Genomic DNA, 17,878 nt, shown 5'->3' with positions numbered 1-17,878 from the left:
TTTGGGTTGGTTCCAAGTCTTTGCTATTGTGAACAGTTCTACAATAAACATACATGTGCATGTGTCTTTGTAGTAGAATGATTTATAATCCTTTGGGTATATACCCAGTACTGAGATTGCTGGGTCATATAGTATTTCTGGTTCTAGATCCTTGAGGAATCACCACACTGTCTTCCACAATGGTTGAACTAATTTACACTCCCACTAACAGTGTAAAAGTGTTTCTATTTCTCCACATTCTCTCCAGCATCTGTTGTTTCCTGACTTTTTAATGATTGCCATTCTACCTGGCGTGAGATGGTATCTGAGTGTGGTTTTGATTTGCATTTCTCTAATGACCAGTGATGGTGAGCTTTTTTTCATATGTTTGTTGGCCGCATAAATGTCTTCTTTTGAGAAGTGTCTGTTCATATTCTTTGCCCACTTTTTGATGGAGTTGTTTTTTTCTTGTAAATTTGTTTAAGTTCCTTGTAGATTCTGGATATTAGCCCTTTATCAGATGGATAGATTGCAAAAATTTTCTCCCATTCTCTAGGTTTCCTGTTCACTCTGACGATAGTTTCTTTTGCTGTGCAGATGCTGTTCAGTTTAATTAGATCCCATTTTCAATTTTGGCTTTTGTTGCCATTGCTTTTGGTGTTTCAGTCATGAAGTCTTTGCCCACTCCTATGTCCTCAATGGTATTGCCTAGGTTTTCTTCTAGGTTTTTATGGTTTTAAGTCTTACAGTTAAGGCTTTAATCCATCCTGAATTAATTTTTGTATAAGGTATAAGGAAGGGGTCCAGTTTCAGTTTTCTGCATATGGCTAGCCAGTTTCCCCAACACCATTTTTTAAATAGGGAATCCTTTCCCCATTTCTTGTTTGTGTCAGGTTTGTCAAAGATCAGATGGTTATAGATGTGTGGCATTATTTCTGAGGCCTCTATTCTGTTTCATTGGTCTACATATCTATTTTGGTACCAGTACCATGCTGTTTTGGTTACTGTAGCCTTATAGTATAGTTTGAAGTCAGGTAGTGTGATGCTTTTAGTATAGTACGACGCTTGTAGTATAGTTTGAAGTCAGGTAGTGTGTTGTTCTTTTTGCTTAAGATTGTCTTGGCTATATGGGCTCTTTTTTTGGTTCCATATGAAATTTGAAGTAGTTTTATCTAATTCTGTGAAGACAATTAATGGTAGTTTGAGGGGATAGCAGTGAATCTATAAATTACTTTGGGCAGTATGGACACTTTCAAGATATTGATTCTTCCTATCCATGATGAGCATGGAATCTTTTTCCATTTGTTTATGTCCTCCCTTATTTCCTTGAGCAGTGGTTTGTACTTCTCCTTGAGGAGGTCCTTCACATCCCTTGTAAGTTGTATTCCTAGGTATTTTATTCACTTTGTAGCAATTGTGAATGGAAATTCTCTCATGATTTGGCTCTTTGTCTATTATTGATGTATAGGAATGCTTGTGATTTTTCCACATTGATTTTGTATCCTGAGACTTTGCTGAAGTTGCTTATCAGCTTAAGGAGATTTTGGGCTGAGGCAAAGGGGTTTCTAAATATACAATCATGTCATCTGCAAACAGGAACAATTTGACTTCCTCTCTTCCTATTTGAATATCCTTTATTTCTTTCTCTTGCCTGATTGCCCTGGCCAGAACTTCCAATACTATGTTGAATAGGAGTGGTGAGAGACGGCATCCTTGTCTTGTGCCGATTTTCAAAGGAATGCATCCAGCTTTTGCTCATTCAGTATGATATTGGCTGTGGGTTTGTCCTAAAGAGCTCTTATTTTGAGATATGTTCCATCAATACCTAGTTTATTGAGAGTTTTTAGCGTGAAGGTGTGTTGAATTTTGTTGAAGGCCTTTTCTGCATCTATTGAGATAATCATGTGGTTTTCATCATTGGTTCTGTTTATGTGATGGATTACGTTTATTGGTTTGCGTACATTGAACCAGCCTTGCATCCCAGGGATGAAGCCAACTTGATCATGGTGGATAAACTTTTTGATGTGCTGCTGGATTCAGTTTGCCAGTATTTTATTGAGGATTTTCGCATTGATGTTCATCAGGGATATTGGCCTGAAATTTTCTTTTTTTGTTGTGTCTCTGCCAGGTTTTGGTATCAGGATGATGCTGGTCTCATAAAATGAGTTAGGGAGGATTCTCTCTTTTTCTATTGTTTGGAATAGTTTCAGAAGGTATGGTACCAGCTCCTTTTTGTACCTCTGGTAGAATTTGGCTATGAATCCGTCTGGTCCTGGGCTTTTTTTTTTTTTTTGGTTGGTAGGCTATTAATTACTGCCTTAATTTCAGAACCTGTTATTGGTTTATTCAGGGATTTGACTTCTTCCTGGTGTAGTCTTGGGAGGGTGTATGTGTCCAAGAATTTATCCATTTCTTCTGCATTCTCTAGTTAATTTGCACAGAGGTATTTATAGTATTCTCTGATAGCTGGTATTTCTGTGGGATATCTCCTTTATCATTTTTTATTTTGTCTATTTGATGCTTCTCTCTTTTCTTCTTTGTCTCCCTAGTGATCTATCTATTTTGTTAATCTTTTCAAGAAAACCAGTTCCTGGATTCATTGATTTTCTGAAGGTATTTCGTTTCTGTATCTCCTTCAGTTCTTTTCTGATCTTAATTATTTCTTGTCTTCTGCTAGCTTTTGAATTTGTTTGCTCTTGATTCTCTAGTTATCTTATTTTATTTTACTTTATTTTTTAAGAAGGAGTCTTGCTCAGCCGCCCAGGCTGGGGTGCAGTGGTGCAATCTTGGCTTACCACAACCACCATCACCTGGGTTCAAGCCATTCTCCCTTTTCAGCCTCCCAAGTAGCTGGATTACAGGCACCCTCCATCATGGCCGGCTAATTTTTCTATTTTAGTAGAGACAGGGTTTCACCATATTGGCCAGGCTGGTCTTGAACTCCTCACCTCAGGTGATCTGCCTGCTTCAGCCTCCCAAAGTGTTGGGATTACAGGCGTGAGCCACCGTGCCCAGCCTCTAGTTATTTTAATTGTGATGTTAGGGTGTTGATTTTAGATTTTTCCTGCTTTCTTCTGTGGGCATTTAGTGCTCTAAATTTCCCTCTAAACACTGCTTTAGCTGTGTCCCAAAGATTCTGGTACATTGTGTCTTTGTTCTCATTGGTTTCAAAGAATTAATTTATTTCTGTCTTCATTTGGTTATGTACCCTGTAGTCATTCAGGAGCAGGTGGTTCAGTTTCCATGTAGTTGTGCAGTTTTGGGTGAGCTTTTTAATCCTGAGTTCTAATTTGATTGCACTGTGTTCTGAGAGATTGTTTATTATAATTTCCATTTTTTTTTTGCATTTGCTGAGGAGTGCTATGCTTCCAATTATGTGGTCAATTTTAGAATAAGTGCAATGTGGTGCTGAGAAGAATGTATATTCTGTTGATTTGGGGTGGAGAGTTCTGTAGATGTCTATTAGGTCTGCTTTGTCCAGAGCTAAGTTCAAGTCCCAGATATCCTTGTTAATGTTCTGTCTTGTTGATCTGTCTAATATTGACAGTGGGGTGATAAAGTCTCCCACTATTACTATGTGGGAGTCTAAGTTTGTTTGTAGGTCTCTAAGAGCTTGCTTTATGAATCTGGGTGCTCTGGTATTGTGTGCATATATATCTTGGATAGTTAGCTCTTCTTGTTGGGTTGATCCCTTTTGTAATCTGTTTTATCAAGGACTAGGATTGCAACCCCTGCTTTTTTTTTGCTTTCCATTTGCTTGGTAAATATTCCTCCATCCCTTTATTTTGGGCCTATGTGTGTCTTTGCATGTGAGTTGAGTCTCCTGAATACAGCACACCAATGGGTCTTGACTTTTTATCCAATTTGCCAGTCTGTGTCTTTTAATTGGGATATTTAGCCCATTTACATGTAAGATTAATATTGTTATGTGTGAATTTGATCCTGTCATTATGATGCTAGCTGGTTATTTTTCCCGTTAGTTGATGCTGTTTCTTCATAGTGTCAACAGTCTTTACAATTTAGTATGTTTTTGCAGTGGCTGGTACCAGTTTTTCCTTTCCATATCTAGTGCTTCCTGCATGAGATCTTGTAAGGCAGGCCTGGTGGTAACAAAGTCTCTCAGCATTTGTTTGTCTTTATAGGATTTCATTTCTCCTTCGCTTATGACACTTAGTTTGGCTGGATATGAAAATTCTTTTCTTTAACAATGTTGAATATTGGCCCCCACTTTCTTCTGGCTTGTAGGGTTTCTGCAGGGAGATCTTCTGTTAGTCTGAGGGGCTTCCCTTTGTGGGTAACCCGACCTTTCCCTCTGGCTGCCCTTAACATTTTTTCCTTCATTTCAACCTTGGTCAATCTGATGACTATGTGTCTTGGGGTTGCTCTTCTGGAGGAATATCTTTGTGGTATTCTCTGTATTTCCTGAATTTGAATGTTGGCCTGTCTTGCTAGGTTGGGGAAATTCTCCTGGGTAATATCCTGAAGAGTGTTTTCCAAATTGGTTCCATTCTCGCTGTCACTTTCAGGTACACAATCAAATGTAGGTTTGGTCTTATCACATAGTCCCATATTTCTTGGAGGCTTTGTTCGTTCTTTTTCATTCTTTTTTCTCTAATCTTGTCTTCAGCTTTATTTCATTAAGTTGATCTTCAATCTCTGATATCCTTTCTTCTGCTTGATTGAATGAGTTATTGATACTTGTGTATACTTCACGAAGTTCTCGTGCTGTGTTTTTCAGCTCCATCAGGTCATTTATGTTCTTCTCTAAACTGGTTATTCTGGTTAGCGATGGTCTAACCATTTTTCAAGGTTCTTAGCTTCCTTGCATTGGGTTAGAACGTGCTCCTTTATCTTGGAGGAGTTTGTTATTACCCACCTTCTGAAGCCTACTTCTGTCAATTTGTCAAAATCATTCTCTGTCCCACTTTGTTCCAATGCTGGCGAGGAGTTATGATCCTTTGAAAGAGAAGAGATGGTCTGATTTTTGGAATTTTGAGCCGTTTTGCACTGGTTTTTCCTCATCTTTGTGGATTTGTCTACCTTTGGTCTTTGATGTTGGTGACCTTTGGATGGGGTTTCTGTGTGGACGTCCTTTTTGTTGATGTTGATGCTATTCCTTTCTGTTTGTTAGTTTTTCTTCTAACAGTCATACCCCTCTGCTGCAGGTCTGCTGGAGTTTGCTGGAGGTCCACTCCAGACCCTGTTTGCCTGGGTATCACCAGCGGAGGCTGCAGAACAGCAAAGATTGCTGCCTGTTCCTTCCTTCTGAAGCTTTGTCCCAGGGGGCACCCATGAGATGCCAGCTGGAGCTCTCCTGTGTGAGGTGTCTGTCAACCCCTGCTTGGAGGTGTCTCCCAGTTAGGAGGCACGGGGGTCAGGGACCCACTTGAGGAGGCAGTCTGCCCCTTAGCAGAGCTTGAACACTGTGCTGGGAGATCTGCTGCTCTTTTCAGAGCTGGCTGGCAGAAACGTTTATGTCTGCTGAAGCTGCGTCCCCCCCTGCACCTTCCCAGAGGGGCTCTGTCTCAGGGAGACAGGATTTTTATCTATAAGCCCCCGACTGGGGCTTCTGCCTTTCTTTCAGAGATGCCCTGACCAGAGAGGAAAAATCTAGAGAGCTTTTTAACTTTTTAATGGTAACTATTGTGACTGTTGTAAGATGGAATCTCACTGTTGTTTCAATTTGCATTTCTGTGATGATTAGTGATGTTGATCATTGTTTCATGTTTGTTGGTCACTTGTATGTCTTCTTTTGAGAAGTATCTATTCATGTCTTTTGCCTACTTTTTAATTGGGTTATTTGTTTTTTTACTTGTTGAATTAAGAAATGAACATTTTAAAAACATTTAAGAGGTAGAACATGTGTCTCCAAAGAAATAAACTATTAATTAGATCTCATTTAATGTGAAATTAGGCAGATGCCCAGTGATATTTCTTACATGATTTTACCTTGTAATCAGTATTTCAATTATGTTTTTAAAGTCTACGTTGTGACTTCCTATAACATTTATGAACAAAACAAGATGTTTTCAAATGGTGCATGTATACATACAGTTTATTTTCATGTCATGAAGGAAAGTAGGATAAGTTGGAATGAAAATACTGTAAATTACCAACATATTTTTTACTGGTCACTTATTATTGATATAATTGGGCCTTTACAAGGAATAAAGCTTTCAGTCAATCAATGTGCAGAGGACACTGTACTAATGAAGAGTTGTATGGGAAATTAGGCATGCTTACCAAATTAGGAGACTGTATCACATAGTAGGGAAAAAATTTGTTGAAGATCAAACAACACATAACTGAAAGAGTTAGGTTTTTAAAAAGCAGACTGTAATTTTTCATATTTACAGCCTATGTCACTCTGCTTCTGTATATCTGGAGGTAGGCCTACTTGTAGGCAGACAACAGAGATTCACCCTGACCAACTTAAGCAAATAATAATAAAGTGAAAGCATTGGTGAGCTTACAAGCAAAGCAAAGCCTGGGAATTCAGGCTCTAAAGCAGGACAAGAACCAAAGGAGTTGCAAACTCAGCCAAGATCAAGCCATTGGAAAGTTGTGGTTACAATTGTTCCCATAGGATGCTCGATATTCTTGCCAATGGATGCAAGACTCCAGGGTTAGTCCTGATATTTGTAAAAACTTAGCTTTCTTGCTGTCTAATTTACATAGACTAATATACACCAATAATTTTAATGTATAGTTTGATCAGTTTTGATAAGCATGCGCACCTCTGTAACTACCATCATGGTCAAGACACAAAACATTTTCATCCCCTGGAACACTCCCTTTACAATCTCTAGTCTTCCACTCCTGACAACTACTGATCTAGTTCTATCACTTCAGATTAACTTTGCCTATTTAGAATGCCTTATGAATGGAAAGATACCCTAATGGAATCTTTGTGTTTTGCTATTTTCACTTAGCATTACATTTTGAGATTGATCTGTGTTGTTGAGCATATCAGCTGGTTGTTCTTTAGTGCTGAATAGTATTCTATCATATAAATATTGTATAATTTGTTTATGCATCCATCAGTAGATGGACATTTGGACTGGTTTCCACTTTCAGGCTACTAAGAATAATGCTGCTGTCAACAATCTTGTATAGACATTTGTATGGACATATTTTTTCTCTTAGGTAATACATAGAAGTTGAATTGCTGTACAATGTTGTATTTGTTTAACTTTACAGGAAACTAACAAGCAGTTTTCAGGTGTTGCATTGTTTCACCATTTCACGTGCAGTGTATGACTCCAGGTACTCCACATTCTCACCAATCGCTCATATTGTCAATTTTTAAGTTTATCCTTTCTAGTGGGTAAGTAGTATGCCATTTTATTTTAATTTATATTTTACTGGTAACTTAGGATATTGAGGATATTTTCATGTGTTTATTGATCTTTATCTTCTGTTTTGTTGCATCTATTTTAAGCCCTTTGACAATTTTGTAATTGGGTTGTTTATTTCACCATTGAGTTGTAAAAATTCTATTTATATTCTGGACATCAGTACTTTGTCAGATACATATTTGCAGATATTTTCCAGTCCGGCTGGATTTTTCATTTTCTTTACGGCATTTTTTAACAGCAGAATTAATTTAAAGTCTGTTTCATCGTTTTAAAAGTGTTTCATGCTTTTTAAGTATTCTCTAAGAAATCTTTGCCTATATCAAGGTCAAAAACGTTTTTCCTCTGTGTTTCCTTTTTAAAGCTTTCTTGTTTTGGCATTTACATTGAATTCTATGATCCATTTAAAATTAATTACTGTGTTAGTGTGAGGGAGCACGCTACCCTATTCAGGGTTCATTTTTGTTCATGTGCATACAGATGTCTAACTATTCTATCACTCTTTGTTGAAAATAGACTATTTTCCCCTTATTAAATTGCTTTGGTGCTTTTATAAAAAAATCAGTTGCCCATATGTGTGGGCACACTTTGAACTCTGGTGTATTTAACTGATCCTATGCAACATTAAATATTTTGTTTACTGTAGCCCTGTAATAAATTTTGAAGTCAAGTAGGTTAAATCTTCCAACTTTGAGGTTACTTCTTTTTTTTTTTCAGAATTGCTGAATTTTCTAGGTCATTTGATTTCATACAACATTTACAATCAATTTGCCAATTTTTAAAAAGTCAGTTGGAATTTTGATTGGAATTGCACTGAATGTATAGATTTTTGGAGAACAGACACCGTGTCAGTATGAATCTCTTCAGTCCATTGCCCTGCAGATAGCAGCCCCTTCAGCAGTCTCAGATTCTGATCTCCACTTCTCATCCCAATGAGACCATAGTTCTCTGCTTGGACTTCAACTCCTTGTGTTTTGGTCTGAAAATCGTTCCAAGCTGAGAGTGGGGCGGCCATGCATCTGATCTCTTAGAGGCCCGTTCTCTCAGAGATCACATGAAGCATGTGATTCTATTGTGCAATGCCAGAAAACCATTTCTCCATATATGTTTTTAGGGTTTAGTTTTAGAGTTGCTTGTAGAGAGTTACTCCAGAATGGCTGGAGGTGGAAATGCACTTCCTGGATCTTGGGTCATGCTTCCCTTCTTCTCAGGAGATTTTCAAAGCTTATTGCCATTACTAATCCTGTATTAACCGGTCTTTCATCTTTGGGCTTCAGTTTCCGCATCTTAAAAATGTGGAAAATAAAAGTCTCTATTACATAAGGTTGTCGTAAGAATTAAATGAGACCGTTTAGCACATAGTTTGCAACATAATCAGAAGTATATGTGTATTAGCTATCTTATGTTTAAATCACCATGTTAATATTCAAAAGTCTGAAGTAGAAACATGCACTGGCAGAGCCTAGTTGATGTGCTCTGCTGATTCCCTTGATGCCAAGAAGGAGTATCTAGTCCTTTTAACCCCATAATTAGAGATTCTTTCAAAACGGGAAGGGTATGAGACAGATACCAGAAAACATAAATGTTTTTTAGTACATTGAGGAAGGGGTTTGCAAATAGAATCACGGAAAGGTGAAAGGAATTAAGCTCCCTTTGAAGACTTCTATTCAGTATTGTTTGTTGCTGCATCATAAGAAAATCATAAAACATATGCCCTATACAGTAAATGTAAAATAAACAAATGCTCAGCCATTTTGCCATGATCTACTAACCTAGTTTTTATGTGCATCTCAAATTCCTTTATGTATCACCTCTGAAAAGAATACAAATATATTTCTATATATTTTTATATATTACAAATATATGTTAAATATATGTTAAATATATTAAAATATATTTAATATTTATTATATATTATATTATGTATAAATGTTAAATATATAGTAAAATATATTTTTATATACTTTTATTCTTTTCAGATATATATATGTACATATGAAAAGTATTAAAACAATACCAAAAGAATTGTGTGGATTCAGAAATGTCATGCCATGTTATTCCTCTACTTTTGGTTTGTGCTCCAATTATGCATAGGTGTCTGAGGGCAAGGGTTGAATGAGGAGAAAAAGAAAGAAACAATGAAGAAGATAATGAACTTCGCTTTAAAGATATTGGACCCTTTCATTTAAGTATTATAGATACGTTTACCTTTCTTTCTCAACTTAAGGTAGGCAACTTGTGCTGAGTAACCTCAGCAATGGAATTTTCCCTAAGGGCTGGAAGCAAAACCCAGGATGAATCTCATCAAATAGCCTCCCACTGGTAGATATTTGCCAAAGGGGATTGCCCAAGATGCCTTCTTTTTGCATCGTTAATTAAGACCCAGTTGCATGATACCCCTTGTCCACGATGGTAGATATTTGCCAAAGGGGATTGCCCAAGATCTCTTCTTTTTGCATCGTTAATTAAGACCCAGTTGCATGATACCCCTTGTCCACGATGGTAGATATTTGCCAAAGGGGATTGCCCAAGATCCCTTCTTCTTGCATCCTGTTAATTAAGACCCAGTTGCATGATACCCCTTGTCCACAAAACACCTGTTCTTCACGGAAACTGACTGCTGCCCCAACCCTCTCCTCCACCACTGGAAACATAAAACAATATTGGCCAATGCAAATTGTAGCGACATTTTCTGTGGACTTCTCCAATAGAAGTTGGATTGTTTTTCCAAGAATCGTACTGAAAGAAACAACCTTTCTTCCTACTGAGTGTGATTATGGAAGCATGGCTCTCCTGCTAACAACTGGCCTCCATCTTATGACCAGAAACAGAGCTTTAGATGAAAGCTAAAGCCAGTTTTGGACTGAAGCAATACTGTAGAAGACAGAGATGGAAGAAATTTGTCTTCGGTAATATTGCGCCACTTGATCAAGTCTTCACAGACATCTTCCGAGCCAGTGATAGGTCTTCATTATTTAAGACAGTTTGAGTTTTATTTATCATTATATGCAACAGATTCCTGAACAATGCACTCATATAGAATGACAGTTTCTATTCACTTTCTATCTGAAAACATTTCTTAACAGATAATTCCCATTTCTTTTTTCCCATTATTTTGAAGAAAAAAAACTATAATTTCAAATCATAGCTCATTGTCTATTCAAGTTCAAGATCAACCATTTTCTTACCAGATACTGTAATCTCAGTTCTTTCAGAGATCCCACATGTCTATTACTAAATTTTAATTCTTTACCTTGTTTTTCATATTTTTATATAAAAAAATCAGTAATTGAATATTTTTTGTTAACACTGGTCATTTCTTGTCTCCCCATCTCATTATTCATGGAACTCCTATCTCATACATTTAGCAATGTTTCAGTCTAAAATATCGAATAACTAAGAAGGAACCAGATAGATCACTAAAGGTACCATTTATCTTAAAAGAATAAGGGACTTAAGGACCAGTGAAAATAAATTTATATAATGGAGGATATTAATATTAGAAAATGAGAATGTAAGAGTCTCTGTTAAATAGAAAATAAAAGAAACCATTTTATAGCTATTGCTGTCTACATTAGAGGTAGTATGGCTATTCATGAGATAAAATGTATTCATTTACAAATTCATTCTATTTTCCCAAGCCCCTTGCAATCATTTCTTAATTACTAGTTTCTCAATATCTAAAATTTGAGTGTTTTATTGGAATATAAAATTTAATTTGTGTATTTTTGTTAGAAATATTTCATGAAGTTTTGATAGAAGAATGGATCTGAAAATTTTGGTCAAAGACAAAGGGAAAAACTGAGAAATTCACAGGAAACAATTACTAGTAGTGACTTTCCTAATGCAGTGGTCTGTGGGTTCACTGGGGTCCATGAGAGTCTTCCAAGTTCTGGGAACTGATCACTTATTAATGTCATAATAGCTTATCTGTATGCCTCTATTGTGAATACATAATTTGTGATATTTAGTAAAAAAGTTTAAGTTATTATATTTCATTGAAGGTAATTTTATTATTCATCAAAGCTATCTCTCTTACTCACATAATTCGATTTTTTCTTTTCTCGTTGGAATAGGTAGGTAGGAATAGGGATAGGTAGAAAATGCAGTCTGCAATTTGATAGCTCCAATAAAATACAACACGAGTGAAAAAAAGGTGAAGGTCTTCTGCTGTAGAGGCAGCTGATGCCCACCGAAGTAAACATTAAGCTGGAAAGAAACCAGAGCTGAGGCTGCAGCATGCTGTGTCTATGTGTTTGTATGTGTGGATTTTGTGTAACAGGCCAGAGAAAGAGAGCATTTTAGAAATGCATAAGAAAGGTTGAAATACCTGAGGAACTAAAAGGAAGTGTTTGCTTTTTATGTGTTTATATTTCATAACTTTATCTCATTATTAAAGATTCATGGGAAAATATTAAATGGTAGGATGTATTTGCAAATTTTTAAGCTATACTTTATGTATGGCATTAGACATTTGTGTGACGATAACAAAGTGCTCTTTATTACAGATGGAAAAAAAGCTGAAACTTAATGGAAATATGCACAGAGTACTTTTCCAATCATATGGATGGATTGTGTTAAACAAACAGTTTCTCACTGCTTGGTCCCTAAGCACTACATTGCATGCATGTTAGAGCAGATGGTCAAAATGGAAGAAGGCTCTAGAAACAAGTGGCCCAAAGAACCAACAGAATTGCCTTGATGCATTGAAATACATGAAATGCATGGGCATCTCTTCGTCTGCAGCGCTCTTTTGGATGCAGCTTCAGAGGAATGTTTGTAAATGTAATAAGACATTCCCTAGCCAAGTTCTAGACCAGCCTGACCAACATGGTGAAACCCCGTCTCTACTAAAAATACAAAAATTAGTCAGGCATGGTGGTGTTCACTTGTAATCATAGCTACTCAGGAGGCTGAGGCAAGAAAATTGCTTAAACCTGGGAGGCGGAGGTTGCAGTGAGCTGAGATCACACCATTGCACTGCAGCATGGGTGACAGAGTGAGACTCTGTCTCAAAAACAAAACAAAACAAAACAAAAAAAGACATTCCCTAGCCAAAATAATCTCTTCCAGAAAGGCGTTGTTCTTGTCCAATATGGGATAGTGGGTTCCCTTGTTGTTCTCCTTGCTTTCTTCAGTTCTATATTTTGCAATTAAAAAGATTAGCCATTACAGATAGGAAATTATTTTAATAATAATAACGAACAGTAGTATAAAATCTCGTAATGCATCACAGGCTTACAGATAATAAAAAGAACAGTATTTTTTCAATCAAGTTAAAATATTTCTTAATTAAAATATGCTTATGATAGAATGCCCTTTTCTGTCCATGTATATGCACCCAATCATAGTTGATCTTACATTTATTGCTAGTAGTAGAGCTTTGTACATACTTGTAAGGAGTTCTTAATGCTGATGAGGGTTTGCAAAAGAATGCATCATATTTGAAAGGGAGAGTAGAATTGACCTCAGGACAGATGGAAAATTGTTTCACAAAACCAAGCAGGAGCCCAAAAAGTGAGTGAAGTGTGGAGCCTGGGTCGTTAAAAAAATGGGAAAAAAGTGAGGTGAGGCCGGGTGCAGTGGCTCACACCTGTAATTCCAGCACTTTGGGAGGTTGAGGCAGGTGGATCACCTGAGGCCAGGAGTTTGAGACCAGCCTAGCCAATCTGGTGAAACCCCGTCTCCACTAAAAAAGTACAAAAATTAGCGGGACGTGGCGGCACACGCTTGTAATCTCAGCTACTCGGGAAGCTGAGGCAGGAGAATTGCTGGAACCCGGGAGGCGGAAGTTGCAGTGAGCCGAGATCACACCATTGCACTCCAGCCCTGGCCAACAACAGCGAGAAAAAAAAAATAGAAAAGAAAAGAAAAGTGAGGTGCACACAGGGAAGGGTTTATGACAGTGCCTATTCACAGAAACAAATTAAAATAAATCATTAGGCACCTGTGTGATTATAAAATAATGAGATAAATATTCCTGTGAGGCTTGTGGAGATACCCTCTTACTTCCGAATCACACTATGCTCACAGATTTGCTAATATTTGTCGTGTGCTGATCCCCATAGCAACAAATTTCCTATTAGGCAAAATCTAAAAATACAAAAGGGCTACTTGATGAATTTCTCAAGGACAAGAACAGTGTCATTCACAATTGAATACTCCAATCTCAACACAGTGTATGGCACATAGGGTACATTAATACATATTTAATAAACAAATATATTAATAAAAAGAAATTTAAATATAATTGAAATTATGACATTTAAAATTAATATCTAGATATCTCAATCTGTTTTTTTCTGAATTTTAGCTGATTCCACAATTGATTTATCTTACTTTGAAACTACTTATTAAAGACAAGAATAACATTAATTAGTTTTACAGAAAACATAATTATTTTTAATAATTATGACACTCTATCATTTCTTCTAACACTGAATATTGTAGCAGAAAGGTCTTGACTTTGCATTTAAATTTCTGGGCTTCAATTTCAGATCCACTATTTACTATGTCATGTTGGGCATGTTATTTAACTTGTCTGAGTCTTGAAATGGGTATAAAATAACCTAAAATTAACGTTGTTCAATTAAATGATATATGATATATAAACTTCAATTTATTTCTTCTTCTCTTCTGAATTTTGAGGGGATTGACTGGTAGGCAGGAATTGGCCTCAGAATATTCTGAACAGGAATTTGTTCCTATTCAGTTGGAAGTTAGTGTATTTCTCTACTCCTCCTCTGAGGATGTGTCAAAAAATATGTTCTCCTTTACTCAATTCATCTCCATTGGTCAAAATGCTACTACTGTGTGTTTTCTTTTTAGGATTCAAATGCCTATTAATTTACTGAAAATTATGTATCTAGTTAAATAGTCTTTTGAGCCTATATTCCTGTAGAAATGTATTTAAACAGTTTCCTGGAAGTAAAACGTTTTTAAAACTACATTTTATAATTTTTCCTTGCCATTCCCTATTTGCCTTTCAATGCACAGCTCATTGTCACAGTCTTCACCTCCTCCTTCAAAACTTCCCTGTTTGCTGCACTCTTTGAGTTCCTGTTCAGCTTGCATTCTACCATATGTGGTAATAATTTTATTTAATTAACAAATATTGATGAAAGGTCAATAATGAGTCAGAATAAAAATATGCATACATTTGGCAAAGAAGACACAAATATAACTATCATACAATAAGATATTTACAATGAATATGGATTTATTCTAGCTGCATTTTTATAATTTAAACATCTTCTCTTTACTACATTTACAGAACATTGGGAAAAGTCTTTACCATATACAATCTGTCCATAATATCTGGTAGTGAGAAAACCCTATAAACTCAATTTAAATGCTTTAAACAATACTACTTAGAAGGAATCTAACATTTTAATGATTAACTTTCTTCTGAATCACATTTGTGTGCAGTCTAGTAGTTATATAGAATTGAAATCAAAATTTTCACAAATAGTCTTAGAACCAAATCTTGCCAAGGTCAAAACTAAAATGCTCAATAGTACATCAGCTGATCATAAACCATATGTTACTCTTTTCAAATGTCATTAATTAGTCTGTTACTCAACCTCTCCGTTCATATAGAATAAGTTTTCCAGTTCAAAACCAGTATCATTCCCCATGGATTGTACTATAGCAGAGTCTCTCTGATTAGACCTAAGAAAACTCAAAATTCTATAAATGAATTAGATGTCAACCTCCTCCCCATTTCAGTCTGGATCTCAATGAAGAGAAATGCAATATATTTAATGTGCATTGTAAAGTAGGTTTTCTTGTGTATGATCATTTATTTATACCTGTGCGTTTAGTGAACAGGAAGTACGTCTCTCTCCTGTGCATTACTCTCAATTTCATAATGACTATATAGTACCTATTAGCAGATACTGACAGTGAAGAATCCGGTAGTTCCTCGGTCATGCCCATCTGATATGCATTTTGTGAAAGAATAAGTACAACACTGATTTTCAGAAGGAGGCTTTTATTTGATTTCATTTTATACTGTCATATTTTGTTATGTATGAATTGCTTTAATGCACTAGCAATCAGCCCAGGTAGAGTTTGTGAAATTTCTACTACAGTGGTTACCCTATTACAGTTGGCTAAGACAGCAAGCAAGCTTCTGCATTGTGAAACACAGTGACAGAAGTATTTAACAAGTGGAAATTACGGCACAGGGATTCTTCAACTGCCTTGCAAAGTGGTGCATGGGTGGAATCTTACCAGCATTATCATCTGCCATAAGAAATTAAACCTGTCTCTTCCTGCGGTAACTGGAAGAGGAATGATTTAAACTTGAACACCTAATTGCATCTCTCCCAGGAAGGGTTTGAGCCAGAAACTCAGGTAAGAAAATTCCGCAGTAGGCTCTCATTTTGTCATCAGTGATGTATTCCATTTTCAGCGGGGAATCCTGGACAGGGGGTAGGATCCTGAGAGGAGACAGCGGGCTGCCTTCTGCGCCTCTGAAGGGTCTTTCAGATTGTTTGCCTTTGCCGTTCAGATTGAATGGCTAAACACGTATCATACCTACGTATTCTAAAGTAAAATACAAATTGGATTTTGGTGCTCTTGATAAATTACCTGCTCAGTTGCACCCATCTATTAGTGCCGATAATAGAGAATTGATTGAACATCTTTTCCATGCAGGAGCAATCGAATGAGACTCTTCATCTACAAGAGTAACTTGCAATTAAAAACCCACCCCGAATCCTTATTAAAAGTAGGTAGAAAATAAATAATAACTCCTTGAGGTATTTAATGGCTGAGGAAAGGGAAATTAAATACTATAATCACTTGAAATTAAAATTGTTTTAAAAAACAATCCGTGGGATACCCAAACTCTAAAAGCCACAGGCTTGCATTATTCAGCAAACACACTGCAGAGTCTTCTAAACAACTGTAGTCCAGCCAACACACAAGACCTTCCCTCCTAAATACTTATGAAACATTTTTGAAGGGAGCAAAATAGATCTAGTCTACACACACACACGCATGTGCACACACATTCTTAAAAGATACTCTTTCCTAGAAAACACCCATAACAGCATATTCTCGAAAGGCCATCTTTTTAGATAGAGCTATAAACCGAGCTTCCACAAACCAGTAAGGGCAGAGCAATCCCATACTTCTTAGGGGCATTTTAGCTATGTGATGAGAAAAAGACTATGCTCTATCAATACACATAGTTTTACTTGAAGACTCTCTTCCAAGAAAAAAGAAGAGTAGAATAAAATAAAAAGATAATTATAGCTTCAGTTTAGCACTCCCTCTCTTTCACTCTGTGTCTGTGTCTGTGTGTGTGCGTGTGTGTGTGTGTGTGTTTCAACAATCTAAGATTGTATCTAGCAGCTATATTAAAACTACTGCAGTCCTGGCGCAGTGGCTCACACCTGTAATCCCAGCACTTTGGGAGGCTGAGGCGGGTGGATTACGAGGTCAGGAGATTGAGACCATCCTTGCTAACACTGAAACCCCGTCTCTACTAAAAATACAAAAAATTAGCTGGACGTGGTGGCACGTGCCTGTAATCCCAGCTACTTGGGAGGCTGAAGTAGGAGAATTGCTTGAACTCGGGAGGCGGAGGTTGCAGTGAGCCGAGATCGCACCACTGTGCTCCAGCCTGGGTGACACAGCAAGACTCCATTACACACACACACACACACATACACACACAAACAAAACAAACAAACAAAAAACAACCAACCAAAATACTACTGCAAAGACTAAGACATAGAGGTGGTATAAGTATCTTTCCCCATCTCTATATTAATATTTAAAAGACAAGCTAACTATGTGTTAAAGATGTTGTGGGAAAAAAATTCTCTAAGAGCTTTATTTCCAGAATCTGACAGCAGTAAAAGTGCTTATAGATCATTGGCCCTAGTCTTTTACAAGTGGAAAGATTATGGCTCTTAGAGAACCATTTGAGTTGTCTAATATCACACAGCGAGACATGTCGAAGACAGACCCAGCCTAGGACACAAGTTGCAGCTCTGACAACAAAATGATTCGTAGGAGAATATAAAATATTGGGAAGACAAATTACTTGATCAAAAACCAATTTATTTTGTGGAATTGTTTAACATGTTTGTTGACAGTGAATTGTCTTGCTGTCTTGAGTCTCTTAATTTTTGCTTATATACATTTGTTTTATATAGCTTGACGCTCTGCTGTATTGTTGGTTTGTTAAGCTCATATGTGATGAGGAATGTTATACTCGCAGATTCAATAAACCTCGAAACATACAGTGCAGAATGTTGTCAGTACAAGTGCCCTGGAATGTGATACCCCAAAGGTCAGGGCTGCATTTTCTTTGTAAGTGTATCTTAGCCGCTAGCCATATTGGCTATTTAAATTTAGATTAATTAAAATTAAGTAGTTAAAATTCATTTTATCAGTTGCACTAGCCACAGTGAAAGTGACAAACAGCTTCAAATGTCTCAGTAGCTCAAGTGTGGCTACTGCCAATTGTATTGGAGGGACAGTGCAGGTATGAAATGCCACAGACATCATAGAAAGTTCTACCAGAC

The sequence above is a fragment of the Macaca fascicularis genome, chromosome 5 (genome assembly GCF_037993035.2).
Source record: "Macaca fascicularis isolate 582-1 chromosome 5, T2T-MFA8v1.1".
NCBI lineage: Eukaryota > Metazoa > Chordata > Mammalia > Primates > Cercopithecidae > Macaca > Macaca fascicularis.
The sequence above is the reverse complement of the archived record's forward strand: the minus strand, read 5'-3'. Positions refer to the sequence as shown.